This window comes from Bemisia tabaci, chromosome 4 (assembly GCF_918797505.1).
Source record: "Bemisia tabaci chromosome 4, PGI_BMITA_v3".
Classification (NCBI taxonomy): domain Eukaryota; kingdom Metazoa; phylum Arthropoda; class Insecta; order Hemiptera; family Aleyrodidae; genus Bemisia; species Bemisia tabaci.
In genome coordinates, this window is record NC_092796.1 from 33,813,988 (window position 1) to 33,830,142 (window position 16,155).

At 39.0% G+C, this 16,155-nt stretch overlaps 1 protein-coding gene across 2 annotated transcripts in view; it reads right to left on the reverse strand.

Moving 5' to 3' along the window:
• Positions 1–16,155, reverse strand: part of unc-13 — a 441,250-nt gene extending 425,095 nt beyond the window's left edge. Inside the window, exon 1 of one of the 2 annotated variants that reach the window (XM_072299723.1) lies at positions 15,568–16,155. The gene's annotated coding sequence lies outside the window, so the exon portion shown is untranslated. The remainder of the gene's footprint in view (positions 1–15,567) is intronic. The other variant, XM_072299724.1, reaches the window with a different exon arrangement.

Genomic DNA, 16,155 nt, shown 5'->3' on the forward strand with positions numbered 1-16,155 from the left:
GCGTAAATTACCTTTTAGAATTTACTTTTTTCTATGATTTCAGTAATTTTAGCCCACAGAATGCAAATTGCACAATCCTTAGCAACACTGGAATACCCTTGGTTCCTTCCTGCAAAATGCACTCCACCTTTGAAGACGATTTTTCTGTAAATTCCACCAATCTAATTTGAAGGAACATACTGCAGCCACAAAAATAACAAAATAAGTCAATCAAGGGATAGGGGTTGAAGGAGGGGGAGGAGGAGATGTCAGTTCTAGACTTGCATAATACGTAAAGGCTCCACTTAAACAAATAATGGTATGTTTAATAGTATTTAATATTTTCCGAATTTTTTCAGGTTTTCTGGCGTTATTTTTCGGGAAACATTTTAGGTGGGAAGGGGGGGGGGGCAATTCAGGCTTACGTAAAATGAAAGGAAGGGTGAGAAATTGGCTTACGTGTGGCAGGTTGCAGGGGAGGGGAGGTAGGGTAGCCGGTCAAAAAGTCGGTCAACATGGCCTACGTAATACTTGACGGGCCCTAAGTCTACATTATCCCACGATTCGAGAAAGCTGTACTTACTGCTGTCTTGTGCAAAGCAGTGCCTTTTTGTGACAAGGCCTCAACTCAAAATTTGGTTGATATTTGGACGTACTTGGGCCAAAATGAACTATGTTACAAGTAAATCCTACGCACAAAGCTCTATTCAGCACAAACACGAGCATTTGTTGAGAACATAAACGTGCATACGAACATACATAGGAAGCATACACAGGATTGCACGTGCGGTTGTCTTGATGCTTCACATGAAACATGTGCAGTTAAATCATACAAGTCATTATAAATCGTCATTATCGTTAAATCATAATCATCATTGTTCACTGTGACATCCTTTTTATGCATGTACTCTAATAGATCTTAGGGCTTATGTTAGAGTAGATATAGTTCCTTTTGATTCAAATTATTCAAACTATCGTCGCTTCTCTGGCGTAGGGACGTATCTTGATTTCCACGTGAGCCTTGTTTTCCATAAGATTCCATGTTTTCCGGGGCTCATACGCAAATCGAGACATGCCCTTACGTCAGAGGAGCGACGACGTGTCTCTTCTTCATTACACATCAAAATGTGAAAGTCGACGCTTTTTTATCATTTGAACAATAATAGTCTTTTGAATGACAATTGGAAATATTACGAAAAACGGAGCACTTATTGAGTAGAAATTGTCCGCGTAAATATTATTAGATCTACCTTAAAATTTATTTGTTCGTTGTTCAAAAAGCAAACGAGCAAAAATGCAGAAGATTGCTCATGCTGTTTTTTTTCCTCGTGTGGAAGATTGTTTAGTCTTTGAGCAAAAAGTTTGAGCTTGAGCATCCAAAATCCTTAATGTCTTTGTCAAAAGTTATACTTCCAGCAATTCTCGTTGCACATACCAGGTTTGCGTAAAATTGTGGTGAGAAAACATGTATCATAATGCTTAATTTTGCTGTCTAGAAGTCCAAAATAAAGACAGACAATTCAACAGCACTGCTGTGATCAAGCTGTTGCCCTCTGATGAGTGCGATCCAATTTTAGTGACATAAAAAAGGCCTACTGGGTCTTTGGAACTGAAGGAATATTAAGGTGATTCGATGGACGCCATGTTTTGTGTCAGAACGGCACGCGATATATCGCATCGATTAGTTCCATTTTTTCAGTTACTTGTCATTTTTCTCCAATTTTGAGATCGCAATTCTGTTGTCAGGAGACTAAAGCACTCACTTACCAATTTTAACAAGAAATTCAACGTAAGAAAGGCGTGATTTTTGCAGAGAGAAAACATCGCATTCGATACTGATATACAAACTGCACTCGAATGCGATATTTTCTCTCCGAAAAAACCACGCCTTTATTACGTTGAATTTCTTTGTTAAAATTGGTAAGTGAGTGCTTCAGTCTCCTGACAACAGAATTGCGATCTCAAAATTGGAGAAAAATTACGAGAAGCTGAAAAAATGGAACCAATTGATGGGTTATATCGCATGCCGTTCACAAAATCGCATGCCGACACAAAATATGGCGTCCATCGAATCACCTTAAAGCGTTATGAAACAGCGGCGTCTCTATTTTCTGCAAAAGGACACAATTTGTCGAACATGGCGTCAGCATGCACACGGTGGGTACTTCGAAAACGCTAGCTTGGATGAGCGTACCTCGTTCCGTCCTGGTTCCGGCGTATTGACCCGGAAAGCTCCGAAACTTTCTAATTAGACTCTCACCTATACTCAGAAAACTTTTGTTCTCTCTTTTAGCAGCGAGGGAAGCACAATTCCCCCGGAGGTTTCCGTGCCAAACCTTTTCCTAAACGACCGCTCGCAGCAGAGATTTTTTTCATACAACTGTCGACGAGAAGAAAATGGCGGATTTCGTCTTTTCCCTTACGAGGGAACTTAAATTCATTCCCGGTTGCAAATCTGAATGACAAGATGCAGTTGTTCACAAGAATATAACTGCGTGCACTCTGTGCAAAAGGTTGCAGAATTTGGGGTGCAATCAGACGAATGATTTGTAAAATTTTCGTTCCGGCTCTTTGACCTGATACACAGAGAGTAATTTCAACGCAAAAGTTTGGGTAATACGGAAATTAAAACATAAAATAACCCTAAACTTCGGTTAACAAGTTCAGGAGAAAGTGCCACTTAGTTTCCTTGAAGAAATGTAATAAAAAACGAGTGATGAATACCAACGTCTCAATCAGAGGAATGCATTTTCACAGTCTCTCCTTCATTTTCTGTCCTGAATTTACCGCAAACTGTACCGAAATGAACACAAAATTTGTGTTGGTTTGCGTTTCACTTCCTATATTAACCAAACGTAACTCAAGCGCAAATACTTCATGAAAGTATGGGATATATAGCATAGATAAAATAAAAAGTCTCGAAAGATTTTGACTTTTTAGTCAAAAAAAGAAATGCATTTGACAAGAAGGTCGATAATCATACCGAAAGCAACGCTTTTCCTTATGGTCATCATCCATGCATTTTTCTGAATTTTGCCATTTTTTTTTTGTCAGGAATGACTCTTTAGTTCATACGGGGGAAATGAGAATCGGTTCACGAAATCAAAATTGTGTATGTGGTACCGAAACACAATTAGGGTAGTATTAATGCAGATATTCTGGGATAGACATTGTTAAAAAATGTCAAACTAAAACGATATCTACGAAATTGAAAGTTCACGGTTATTGAAATTAGTTTTAAGAAAATCTATTGAAAATCTTAGGGTCGTATTCATATTCATAGTTATTCGTTTAACAGCTCCTTTCTTTAGGAGGCCACATACGGTTTAAATGTCAAGTAAAGGAGTTTCAAGGAGATCTTAAACGTGGTACAATAAAAAAGTGGACGATGTTTGTATATTTCAAGTGAAATTCAGCAGGATAACTTTACAAATGGATCATTGAAAGGGATTACAATGTTTTACCACCACAAAAAATACGAGATACGAGAGAGAATACAAAACGAGTTTCGTGAATAAGGCAGAATAAAGTTTTTGAAAACCACAGAATTTTTTCTTCCGCATTTTGTACTTTCTGCAGCAGCAGATGACAGGGCCGGATTTAAGGGGTGGCCACATGGGCCGCGGCCCACGTAGGCAATTTTAGGGGGTGGCAAATTTTGCAATTTTTTAAATGTAAGTATAAAAAAAGTGGGTTCAGAAAAAAAATTACAAACAAGAAAAGGCGACCAAAAACTCTGATTTCCAGAGAGTATGGTAAGTTCTAATTTTGCCGTCTTTCGGTGATACAAGAGACAGAACCTTTAGTTAGTCGAGTCTGGAACGGCGCGGCGGCGCAGAGAGCAATGATGACGAGGACTTGAGATGAAAAGGAGAAGCTCTCGGCGCAGCGGTCGGCATTTAACACACATTAGCGCCTACGAAACTGCATGCATACTTCACGGATTGCGTCAAACACAATGCGGTGAGCAGCGGTCGACGAGAAACGCATAGCGCCTACAAGACTGCGTGAATACTTCACACATTGCGTCAAACACTGCGCGGTCAGCAGCGGTCGACGTGAAACGCATAGCGCCTACAAGACTGCATGAATACTTCGCGCATTGCGTCAAACACAGTGCGGTCAGCGCAGCGAGTTGGCAGAAGTTAAAATTATGAAACCACATTTATGTTTGTTCTTTCATAATTTGTTTGTTCATTTCTTAAAAATGGAAGGCCTTGTCCACACAGAGATAGGTTCACGGAACTTAACTTTCGCGCTAAGTTCCACGCAAGTTTCCGCGTGGTTGACAGGGCTTTCGCAACAAAATATTTCCAAATTTCCTCGGATAAAATGTTCATTTCTAAGGAAAGTTGTTGATTTTTTCTCTTGAAATTTTCATAAAATTTAGATCTGATCTTGATTAAAATTCTCTAAAAAATTGCAGGAATAATATTCACAGATTTCCCTGAAAATGCGTACTTTAACAGAGGAAAATTAGGCAACGTCTACAAGATCATACGGCGTTCTTCCTTAGCACGGCAATGCTCAGATTTTTCTTCGATATTTTTTAATTTTTAATATATTTTTCCGACTGGAAATGACTCAGTTTTGAGTCGAAACGTCTCGGGTTTTTAGTGTTGTATTTTAAGCCTTGTTCCCCCCTTGTTTTTTTCTTAAAGTGGATGTTCAAGGTGCGATACTACCGGACATTTATCGGACACGCTCCGTCCTAGATAGTCGGAATTTCCTCGCGAAGCGAACGAAAGAAGAGTTCCACTTTGAGTCTACGAATGCTCTTCCTGTGATTGGCAGACGTTCTCTCGAGATGGAAGGGCGCGGCGCACAGTGGATCGAGTCAATAGGAGAGGTCGGACAAAATTTGGAAATACTTTAAAAGCTTATGACTCCGTTAATACAAAATTTTGAAGGTTCAAAAGTGGCACCATTGGTTTCCTCGTGAAATTATCTCTGAAAAGCACCCCTTGAAATTTGAAATGAGACAAAGTAAACAATAAAAATTGCATTTTTAGTAAAAAATTCTATGTCCGACCCCTCTGATTGACTCGACCCACTGTGCGGCGGGGGACGAGGAATTTACCCTGTGAGGAAAAGATTTGAGAGGGATCCCATCTTCAGTTCGCATCTGTGTGATTGATTTCATTTCCTTGTTCCGAGACGCTTTCGCGACGGAGGAGATACTCGCAACCGGGCTTTATGAGATTTTAAGCCTCTTCCGAGCTCTTATTGCGAACCGCATAGACTCAGAACTCCAAGGAGGAATTCTTGTTCGCTGCCTAAAAAGTCAGCGCTGAGTTTTTGTCACAGGTCATGGAAAAGGGGTCTGAGTATCGAGGAACTCGTGACTGGCTACAGGTAATCTACTCGTACGGCTGAATAGTGAATAGTGAATCCTTTCACGAAGATTTCGCTTCACAAAAAGCACGAGTTTCAAAGAGTAGATTGAACTTTCTGAGAAAAACTAGCAATTGGCTATTAAAAAAAAAAAAAAAAAAAAAAAAAAAAAACCGTTCGAAGGCGAAAAATATTCGACCCTGAGATCATTTCCCCACCCTAATCTGAGAGTTTAAACTTCATTTGTATCATAAGGGCCAACAGAATTTTCAACTTTCGGCATATTTCATCATAAAATAATTTAAATACTGAATCTGTGATATACCTTCATTTGGAGAAAGTACTTGGAGGCGGGACTTATCTGTTACTCTCCTGCCTAAGAAGTATCTGATGTCTGAATGCAAAAACAGCCGTATCTACGAAAGAGCAAGGACTTCAATCTGCCAATAGCCACAAGTTTGTATCTTATTCGCATCGATTTTTCATTATGCAAAACTTGAACGCAGAGCATCTCTCATAACCCATCGCGCCTTAATTTTAGCCAAATTCATCCGCTAAATATGCATAATCGAGTTTTCAACCCAAAAAATGTCCAAATAGATATATGATCCGTATCGGCTTCATCACATCCATTTGCTTCATTAAAGGCTTTCGGTGTCATCATCTACGCGTGGGCTCACGCAAACCCACCGCCAGCGTCACCCACACCAAATTGCCGATACTTAATTTTCCAATGTATCGAGGCTCGCGTAGTGTTTACCTAACATTTCGGCGCGGTTCAAGCCGCAATTTTTAGCTTTTTCGAGGTTTTTTTATCGCTAAAAACGGAACGTGGGCAGACGAAACCGCACGCGGGTCCTAAATTTACCCCGTCCTTCCCTCATTTTGGCTCACCACTTCCGCGCGGCGCAAAGCGACCCGATGACATTGATTCTCTGTATCAATATCTCCTGTATCAATATCTTTGTATCAATACGGGAGCCGAAAAGTAAAAATGTGCCTATTGAAGTTTGCGTTGATTAGATTGGGGGCGGGAGTGGGAGGGGTGTGGAAAGGGAGAGGGGGGGGGGTAGAAGAGCTAACATACCGACGGGTACCGCCAACTGCGATATTGCCTTCCTGCCTGAGCTTTTCACCTCGGCCTGACCCCCTCCCCCCTCCTTCCTCCTCCCCGGGTCCAACGTCAATTCCTCTCTAACCTTCTCTGTCTCTGTGTTGACAGGTGTTGAACGTAACGAATAACTTTTAGTTTGTTTTCGTTTGTTTCCGTTGCTGCCAGAATGTTAGCAGCTTAAATTGCGAGCGCGGGAGCAGAACGGTTGCAGTGGCGTGGCGTGCTTTTCGATCTATCGATATTTCTCCATTTGAAGCTGTGGCAAATAATCGATTAGTAAGGTGCTCGCTGCGAACACCCTGATTATCGATCCTTTTCCATAGGTTTCAATGTCATAACAATCGATACATCGCAAAGCACGCCACGCCACTGAACGGTTCCTTGCTTTTGCGGTGTGCGCTGCCGTGCTTAAAAAGAACGCCATACCTGCATTCGAAGATTAAAGAATCAAGGTAACGAAAAAAAAATTAAATTGCTGATTTAACAATTTTGTAGTTATAAAAAGTGTCCGACATGTTTCAATGTACATTTTGCGATGAAAAATTCTAATTTAATCACCCCTGGTGATAAATTAGCTTTCAAAATGTACATTTGAAACAAGTCGGACTTATTTTTTCATTGTTGTTGATTTAATTGTTAAATCAGCAGTCTATTTTTCTCTTCAGTTTTAAACTTCTAGGTATACAGATAAACTGGGAATATTTTTTCTTTGAATTTATACGTAGGATGTCCTGAAGGTACCCGCACTGATGCTGTGATTCCAGAGGGGGTTTCTACACAAAGTGTGAATTGGACTATATTTTGCGATTAGAAACTAAAATTTCTATCACATCCGTAAAGACACTTAAAAACACAGGGAAATAAATGGTACATGTGTTATTTTTAAACTGATTCGGAAATTTTAGTTCCTGATTGCAATATATAGTCCAATTAAAGAACCACGCAACGTATTTTCTCTTCAAAATCCCTCGAGAAAAACGAATCACACAACGGGTAGTCTAGAAATCAACTCCTTTAAACAAGATATAAGTGTTTACAATCAGCATTGGTTAAGGGGCCGTCCATAAAGTACGTTACGCTCCAGGGGGACGGGGGAGTCGAGGAGAGCGTTACGCCATTTTGTTTTCACGTGTTGAAGGATAGGGATCTACGTCCCTAAAGCGTTACAAGAAGGGGAGAGGGGTCAACATTTCCAAAAAGTGTGTTACGTACTTTATGGACGGCCCCTAATTGGCTAAAATAAAAATGACGTCATCAGTATGATTTAAGTTTCGTTTGATCTACGTTAAAAATACTTCTTAATATCGTTCAAAAGATGAATTCCGTACTTTCCATCGTGTGGATTGTTTGCTACGTCAAATTTTGAAGAGAAAACAAGCGAAGTGTATTTTTGATTCAGACCTTGTCTAGTAGCCCATAAGGTAGCATAAATAATAGGCATAGATCTATGATTAACTCCGCAGATTTATGAACATTGTCCAGAATAAACACCCAACCGATTAATTGTAAAATTTAACTGATTTAACCGACCCGGAACAGAATCAACTTTTACACCAAACGCAGGAACATTTCAAGAATGAAGAACATCTACAGATGAAACTAGAAGTCGCACCTTTAGACCAGCTGATCTGGTCTGATTTCTATGCTTTATATAATTTCTGATCGATTGAATCAAATGGAGGTAAAACTGCCACCTCCAGATTTTTGACGCGAATTAATGTTTAGCAAATCGCACAATTATCAACATTTTCGGCGGCAGTTTTACCTCCTCCATTCAAACCTTTATAACACTGTCAATTTTTGAACGAATAAAATAATTTTGGTCTTGATGGATTTTGAGTAATGTGAACTTTAAAATGAGGTCAGGAAGAACTCAATACTACCTTGGATCCAGAATTAGAACATCAGAGCGAGAACCTTCGAAACTTCCTATGTAGGTGTGGGTACACGGTATGTTAATTTGAAGATACAGTTCTCTGAAAATTTCAAGGAGAAAAGTTTAAAAGTAGTCCAACAGATTCAACATTTCATCACGGTAAATTTGGCAACGCACGAAAAACCACATGGCGATCTTATTCCTTATAGCTCTGCGGTGTGAACATTCACAGGAAATCACGAATGAAACAAAAAAAGTCACAAAGAGCAAGCTTTTTGAAATTTTTTGTGACCTTGATTCGAATATGATTCACTTTGTGCATTAAACACATATGTAATCAGACTTAGCTTAATCGACAATCCCGCACGAAATCAAAATGCTTTTGCCTTTGCTTCTCCACAGCCTTCGGGGAAAACCTTAATTATTTACTTAGTCAAATTTCTATTTCTCCTACAGACGATGCTCTTTAAAAGGATAGAGTAATCCATAGGAAAACGCTTTGTCAAGAACGCATTGCATTTTCAATAGAGGAAACCGTCATACAAAATTGTACAATCTCGAAAACTACAGATATTTTGTTACATCATTGAGGATATTGCTAGATGTTGTTTTTTAAACCGTTAATTCGGATCGTCGGGATAAGAACCCATCGGAGCAACGAGATATCCGGCTACCTCAGATGATAGAAATTCTACTAAGAAAATGTTTGACAAGAAGAGTCTTGATTGTGGAGTAAATATAAAAACTAAGTCAAATTTTTAATGTTTCTCCTTAAACCTCTTAGCATTATTCTTCATTTGATACTGCAGAATATTTATCAGACTCCACAGAAAAAAAGCCCTTTCACCGCAATCACTTAATTTGATGTATCTTGAAGTTTAAATAATGTACAACATTTAAAAAAACGTCTTTTTTGAACCGAACGCACGTATCCGTACATCCAGAAAACTCATTCATTAAAGTTTTGGATATACTATTTCTGGTTCATCCTTAAGGCTATTTAGGGAAACGAATGACGTATAGTGTTCTAGAGAAAACTAGTGGTCCATTGGTTTGTTTTATCACTAACCTCAAGGCACACCTTCTTTATCGAACTATAGATAACTCACACATTCAGCATTGACTTCGACATGGATTCACAAAATTTCAAAAAAATATGAGTCATGGCGGATTTGGACACTCAAAACTAGGAGGAAGGGGGCGAAATTTTGTAAGAAAAAATCGAAAATTTATAGCATTGAATATTCAGTTTGGGTCAATTCCGTTATGAATAATTATCAATTATGAGCATTCTTCTTCTTTCCTCCGTGCCTTCTTTCAATCTTTCTTCTCTTCTTCTTCCTACTTATTTGGGTGAGGGGGAAAGGGGAAGGGGGCTACGCGCCCTCCTTGGATCCGCCTATGATATTAGATGTCACGTCTCCGTCATTTTTTCGTGAGACAAATCAGAGGTGACAGACCGAATTGGATTGATTGTGATGAGGATTTTGATAATGCGAGTTGAATGTACGACTCGAACAATGTTTATGCGAGACATTTAATCCAATAAAGAGGCGAAATGCTTCGTAGCTTTGAAGTTTCACTCACTCGTATGGCCTAAAATGCGCTCGCAAACTCCGTGACACTTTAAAACTGAAGAAGACGTAAAACTTGGTGCATTTATTAGTGAGCTTATTTATCGATAAAGAAAGGTGTGCTCTGAGATTAGTGATAAAACAAATCAATGGATCACTAGTTCTCCTTAGAACACTATTTGCCATTCGTTTCCCTAAATAGCTTTCAAGGATGAACCAGAAATAGTACATCTGAACTGCAAAATGAAGCTAAATTTAAAGCAAGGATTGGTCAGCTCTCCAAATCCGGACTCCTTACGACTAAAAAGCCAAACTTATCCGCTGATAGGCAGGTTGTCTGTGTAAAAAGTCATATTCACTTCGTTATATTTCGTTTGTTTGATTATTATTTCATTCAAGTCGATTCTTAAAATTATTTGCCTTCCAAATTATCATTCAAATCAAAGAAAAAATAAAACACGCAATTACGGCAATTTTACGCAATTTGCGCAATAAATTACGCATTTACGCTTAGCTTAACTACGGAAGAGGTCGCGGTGTTGTTGAATTTATTTACGGTTTATTTTAAACGAATATTACTTTTATGATTTCCATATTTCAGATCGTTAACTTGTTGATCTCGAAGGTATTCTGATGCAATTAGGACAGATGGATCCACTCTTTTTGTTGTACTTTTAATTGTGACTTTCATCCCAAGTCCCATTACGCTTGACTAAAAACTTTGAGAGGTTTCTGTGTGCTTTGATGTAGAAATACATATTGAAGTAGTCTTCTTAAAACAAAAAAAAAGACATTTTGGAACAGCGACACTAATTTTCTGGTTTGCTGTCTTAGAACCCTCCAAGAATAAAGTCTATTGAATAAACATTGCGACAATGATGTAAGTACAGAACTGAAGGAAAATTGTTAGATGATAAAATCCTGATAATAAGCAACACGAGAAGAGTACTGAAAAAAGCAAGTAAGCCTGATAAAAATTCGATTTTATGAGGGTTTTCTGACCATTGACACCAATTTAGTTGACATTGACCGCAACTCTTATTGTACACATACTTTCTCCGCAAATTGGAAGCTCCGATATTAGCTACCATTGCCTTGCCTGAATTCAATATCATGAAGTTAGAGTGCTTCTTCTTTGCATAATGAGTTGAATGGAGAATCTTTGTCAAACATGCAACTATGTTGACACTTCCTCCGACGATGACATACTAATGTTAAAAAACACTAGGAGATGTATTATGAATTGAACATTCTTCTTGTACGTATTTTATAACTCTCAACGAGTTACTTTCTGTGAGCAGCTATTTTGTTTCTTCAGGAATTCAAATAAGATAACTTCACCACTTAACATAAAGTGGCGGTCCCGACATCCTGCCTCCGCCTCCATTAAGAAAATGCTTATCAAATAGCCACTTCCTTTCCAACTTTCTTCTTAAAAATGCAAATATTTGGGAGGTTGAGAATTTTTTTTAGAATTTCCTGGGGATATTTTTCTACAGCGTTGAGTAGCGCCTGCAAAAAGCACAAATTGAGCCGCGATATGCAAATATTTCACTGTGAATGAAAGTTTACTGTGCACCATCATCTCATTGGATTGACTTGAAGAAGAGAACATAATTTGTTGACTAATTTGTTTCTCAAGGATATTCCTCGAATGGGTCACTAATCCTTGTGTTTCTTTTTAATATTCTGAAAGTACCAAGTGAGTAGATTACGTGGTGATTTATTCTTTGGAGCCAAAATCCTGGATAAGCTCGTTCTTAAAAAGTCAAAAGACTCGAGGAAATTCTAAACGCACCGGAATAAAGGCAACTTTTATCGCTCTGAATGAGTCTACAGAAACGCCAAATAATAACTAACCCCCCAATTTGCTCAAGTCGTAATCGCGTTTTCAAAAATATAAAGACTAGGCGCTAGGAGCAAAAAATTAAGCCACTCCTCCTATTGGCTAGAGAATTGGCGGCAAAATCGGGACAAGTTTGGAATTCAAATAAAGGGAGAGAACAGAATAAAATTGCGTAGCCAAATTATTCTGGATTGCTGCCTGCTCAAAATCACTTACTCACATTTTTTTTAAAACTTTAGATTATTTTTGAAAGCTGATTGTCCGTCATCGACCAATTAATCTCATTTCGGGGGTAACGATCATCTTGGATTGTAATGGACTGGTTGAACCGGTACTGCCCCCATAAGGAACAGAAAAATAACTTAATCAGAGATTCCTGCTTGGTTCCGAGTCAAAGTAGAGTGTATTTTAAAAAGTCACCGTCCCAACTCTGTTGATTTGTTCGTTTTAGGCATTTAAAACGATTTTAAAACAAGAAATATGCACAAATCAAGAGGACAAGCTCAAATAAAATGTTCGTTTGCCGCGCAAGGATTCCCGCACTCGTATTTAAACTCACACAAGCACAGCGCCAGGGCGGTTTCACTTCTTTTCCATACTACTAGATACGAGTGCCCCGCCTTTGTGCCTTTGCGCATTTTTCAGCGCCTATAGACCGGAATAATTTAATTGCAGTTTACGATGAGAACTACGACTTCCGGTTCATTTTAAAAACATCATATATAGAATTATGTTCCTATACAGATGGGTGCTTTATGAATGAGTCGGATAAATTGGTATCTAATTGCAAAATGTAGCCGAATTGCCCAGAACAGTACCTTGAGTTTACACTAAACTTTTCAATACTCGCGACGCACATTAAGTATTCATGAAAAAATTCAAGTTAATGGAATTATAAACAGCATCTTAAAATTTTGTCCATACTGGCAAAAAAACATTGGATCTAGAGTCCAGACTCTTAAAAACATCGACAAGAAAAAATACTCTTGATACAATCGGATTTTTGCTGAAATCAAGAACCAAGTCTCTTAATTTGAGCGGATTTCCTTTTGATTTAAGCAAGAATCTGATTGAATCAAGAGTATTTTTTCTTGTCGATATTTTCAAGAGTCTGTGCTCTAAATCCAATGTGTTTTTTTTCCAGTGCATGGTCTTTCCTTAATACAGCAAAGCTTGCTCAACAAATTCAGCGATATGAAGTCTCAAAACTCCCATGCAACATTTAAATCCGCCTTTGAATACGATGGATTATTCCCTTGAACTTTCAAGACACGTTTTTGGCCCAAGTATCAAGGGTGTAGATGGACTTCTGTAAAATTAATTTTTCTAATTGAAGTCATCTACAGAGAAAAAAAGCCCCTCAACATACAGCCAATTTATCGGGAACTTGGGGGTATAGATTGGAGTATGCTCAAAATGAATCCTCCTCATAAATCTTCAAATTCAATCTATTACAAGAGGCTTCTGTCTTCATAAGATTCCATTTTTAGCCACATGCTGAAAAAGCCCCGGGATCGTTTTCATGAGGCGTTTTCAGTTTGGGTCAACAAGAACGGCTGGTGAATATTTCCCACGGTGTAATGGAGATGCTGCACGTGTGAGGAATTTTAGATTTGACTGTTGATTCATATGTAAAAGTTGGCAAGAAACACGATGGTGCCACTGGTTTTCTCTGAAATCAACTCCCAAGCTTCAAAAAAGCTCTCAAGTTGAGGCCAAAATGGAGGAGATATCCCACGCTATCCTGAGAGTCCACCTCTACATCAAGACCAACTCTCCATGCAAAGATAGGGAGCAAATACATTAGCACGGATGCCGGGTTATCAGATTTAGAGTCCCCAAATAAAGTGGCAGCCCTGTCAATGTATTTGCTCCCTATCTTTGCATGGAGAGTTTATTTTGATGTACAGGTGGACTATCAGGACAGCGTGGGATATTCCCTCCATTTTGGCCTCAACTTGAGAGCTTTTTTTGAGCTTGGAAGTTGATATCAGAGAAAACCAGAGGCACCATCGTGTTTCTCGCGAACTTTTACAAAAGAATCAATAGTCAAATCGCAAATTCCTGATACATGCAACATCTCCATTCCGGAAAGATACGTTATTGATCTGAACGGAAATGTGTCTCCGAAGCGAAGCTAGGTCTAGAATCTGGAATGAAATGCAACTTAAAAGTTTCAATCATAGAACTCGACACCCAAATCGAAGACTAACAACGTGTCATACATATTAGTCTTTGAGAGCATTCATTTCTTTGTAGGATTGATTGTACGGTCTTCGCCAGAAACAGCCTAACTTCTTTCGAACGCGGAGCACGCCATGCCACTGATCACTAAGAGTCATTCTTAACGGCATGGTGCATTATTCGCCTTCAATTGAGCGTATAGGCAAGACCAGCTCCTACGAGTCAAAATAGTCGCATCCTTCGGGTGAATCACGTGATTACGGGAGATCTACGAAGAACAGGCCTCTCAGCTGCTCATGAAGGTTTGCCCAACGAGCTGATTTTGAATGAAACGGTTTTTAATTTGAATAATCTCAACATTCTGATGAATTTTTTTTGGTTTTAGAAATGGACTGGAGGATTTGCTGACGAAATCACATCTTTTTATCACGACTGAAGCATCCTAGCTTTCAAGACCCACCCTTGAATATGTTGTTATGATTGGATAACATTTTGCAATTGGTATAACTACTATATTTTTGGCTTTTTTAGATACATCTCACGTGCCATTAATTTTCCGATGCAGATTGATGACTTTATTGGTGAGCCAAAAATTGTTGTTCCTTACTGAAAAATGTAATCTATTCTATCAAGATATTTTGGGCACTACAAGCTCTGAGGAGAGGCGAACTCCAATATTTAATGGTTTTTGCTATTCATGAACATATTCATCACACTTTATGTTTTTTTCTGTCTCTCTCTCTCTCTCTCTCCCTCCCTCTCATGTGTGACTTATTACTCTACTTGATAGTAAATGCAGTTTATAGCTGTGTACGTCCACATGGTTGTAACATTTTGAAGGTGAAACCACAAGACTACAAATCACGTTTGTGACATTGCAGACTTCCTGTCATTCTTCATTTTTTACATGGAAAACTGCACAATGTTTTACGAAAACTTCGATGCTTTTTTTTTCTCTGTGCGAAGAAAATTCTGTGAAAACTTCTAGAAATGATTTGATGTGCTCTCTTTCAAAAAGATCACATGAGAGCGGAGATTTTAACACCGCAAACGAAATACGTGGTTTGAGAGTTTCACCTCCAAATTGTTATCTCAGAGCTTCAATGCTTTCTTATTTCTTAACTCTTTGGGGACTGTGATGGAAACAGTCAATGTTAGGCCTTGCTTTGCGACAATTTAAACTGACCAAACGTACTGATGTCAAAAAGAACCATGTACAAATTGATTAAATCAAAAAGAACTACATACATAATCGTGTGCTTCATAGCTCCTTCCGATCCAATAAATTCATGCATGGCTCCTTTTAGAAAAGTATGTCCAACCATAGGCTGTTTATTCGGTTAAATCCAGTAATAAATACAACAAGCTACACCTCTTGCGTAAAGTTAAGGGAAAATTAAGCATTTAACTGACAGTTGAGTGACCGCAGTTTGTGCAAAACACAATCATAGCTCTGAGAGTGTTCTGTATTTCACTTTTCTTCCGAATTTGTAACTTTTTCCTATAGTGGATTTTTCTAGAGCTTCGAGACCTAAATTGAAACCAGTTAATGTTTACAGAGTATCAGCAAACTTAGAGCAATGCATTAAAACGTTGGAAAAGTCGACCAAAAGGAAACAGACAATAACTATCTCCATTGAAAACTTATGAGGGAACTTACATGTTATTTATGTTGCAGCAATTGAAGTGAAGAGGTTATGAACCACAACAAACAGGTATTTTCCACTTCTTAAACTTGGTCAAAGCGAACGATTCTCAAAAACTACGAAGGGGAAGCGAAGAACCGAAAGTTAGTGAACTATCTACAAAAGGAGGAAGTACTAAAATTTGTAAAAAAAACTAGGAGCTACTGGAAGGCGAACGACTTGGCGTGTTATCAGGAGACACAACCTCGGCGGTACGTGCGTTTGGAGTGGATTCCACGACACTTCCGCGAACTTTAAGGCTTTGTTAGGTTAAAATCACGAGTGAAAAAAGGGTTAAGTCGAGGGTGGTTGGGGTTATGCGTCGACCTTTGCTCGGGCTCGAATCGGGTGACCTTTATTTTGATTTGTGGCGCACGGGTTTGCACGGACGGGTCGAGGAGGCTGGGGCTGGATTTTTGCGGTGCGGGCTTGATCGATACGTAAATATTCCTCCTGTTCGGGTCCCGTCAACGCACTGGGCACAGAGGGAGGCGAGCTGCGAGAGTGCGCCTAGTCGAGCGGGTCCACAAAAACTGAGGGTTTTCCACTTTTCCGGACGCGGG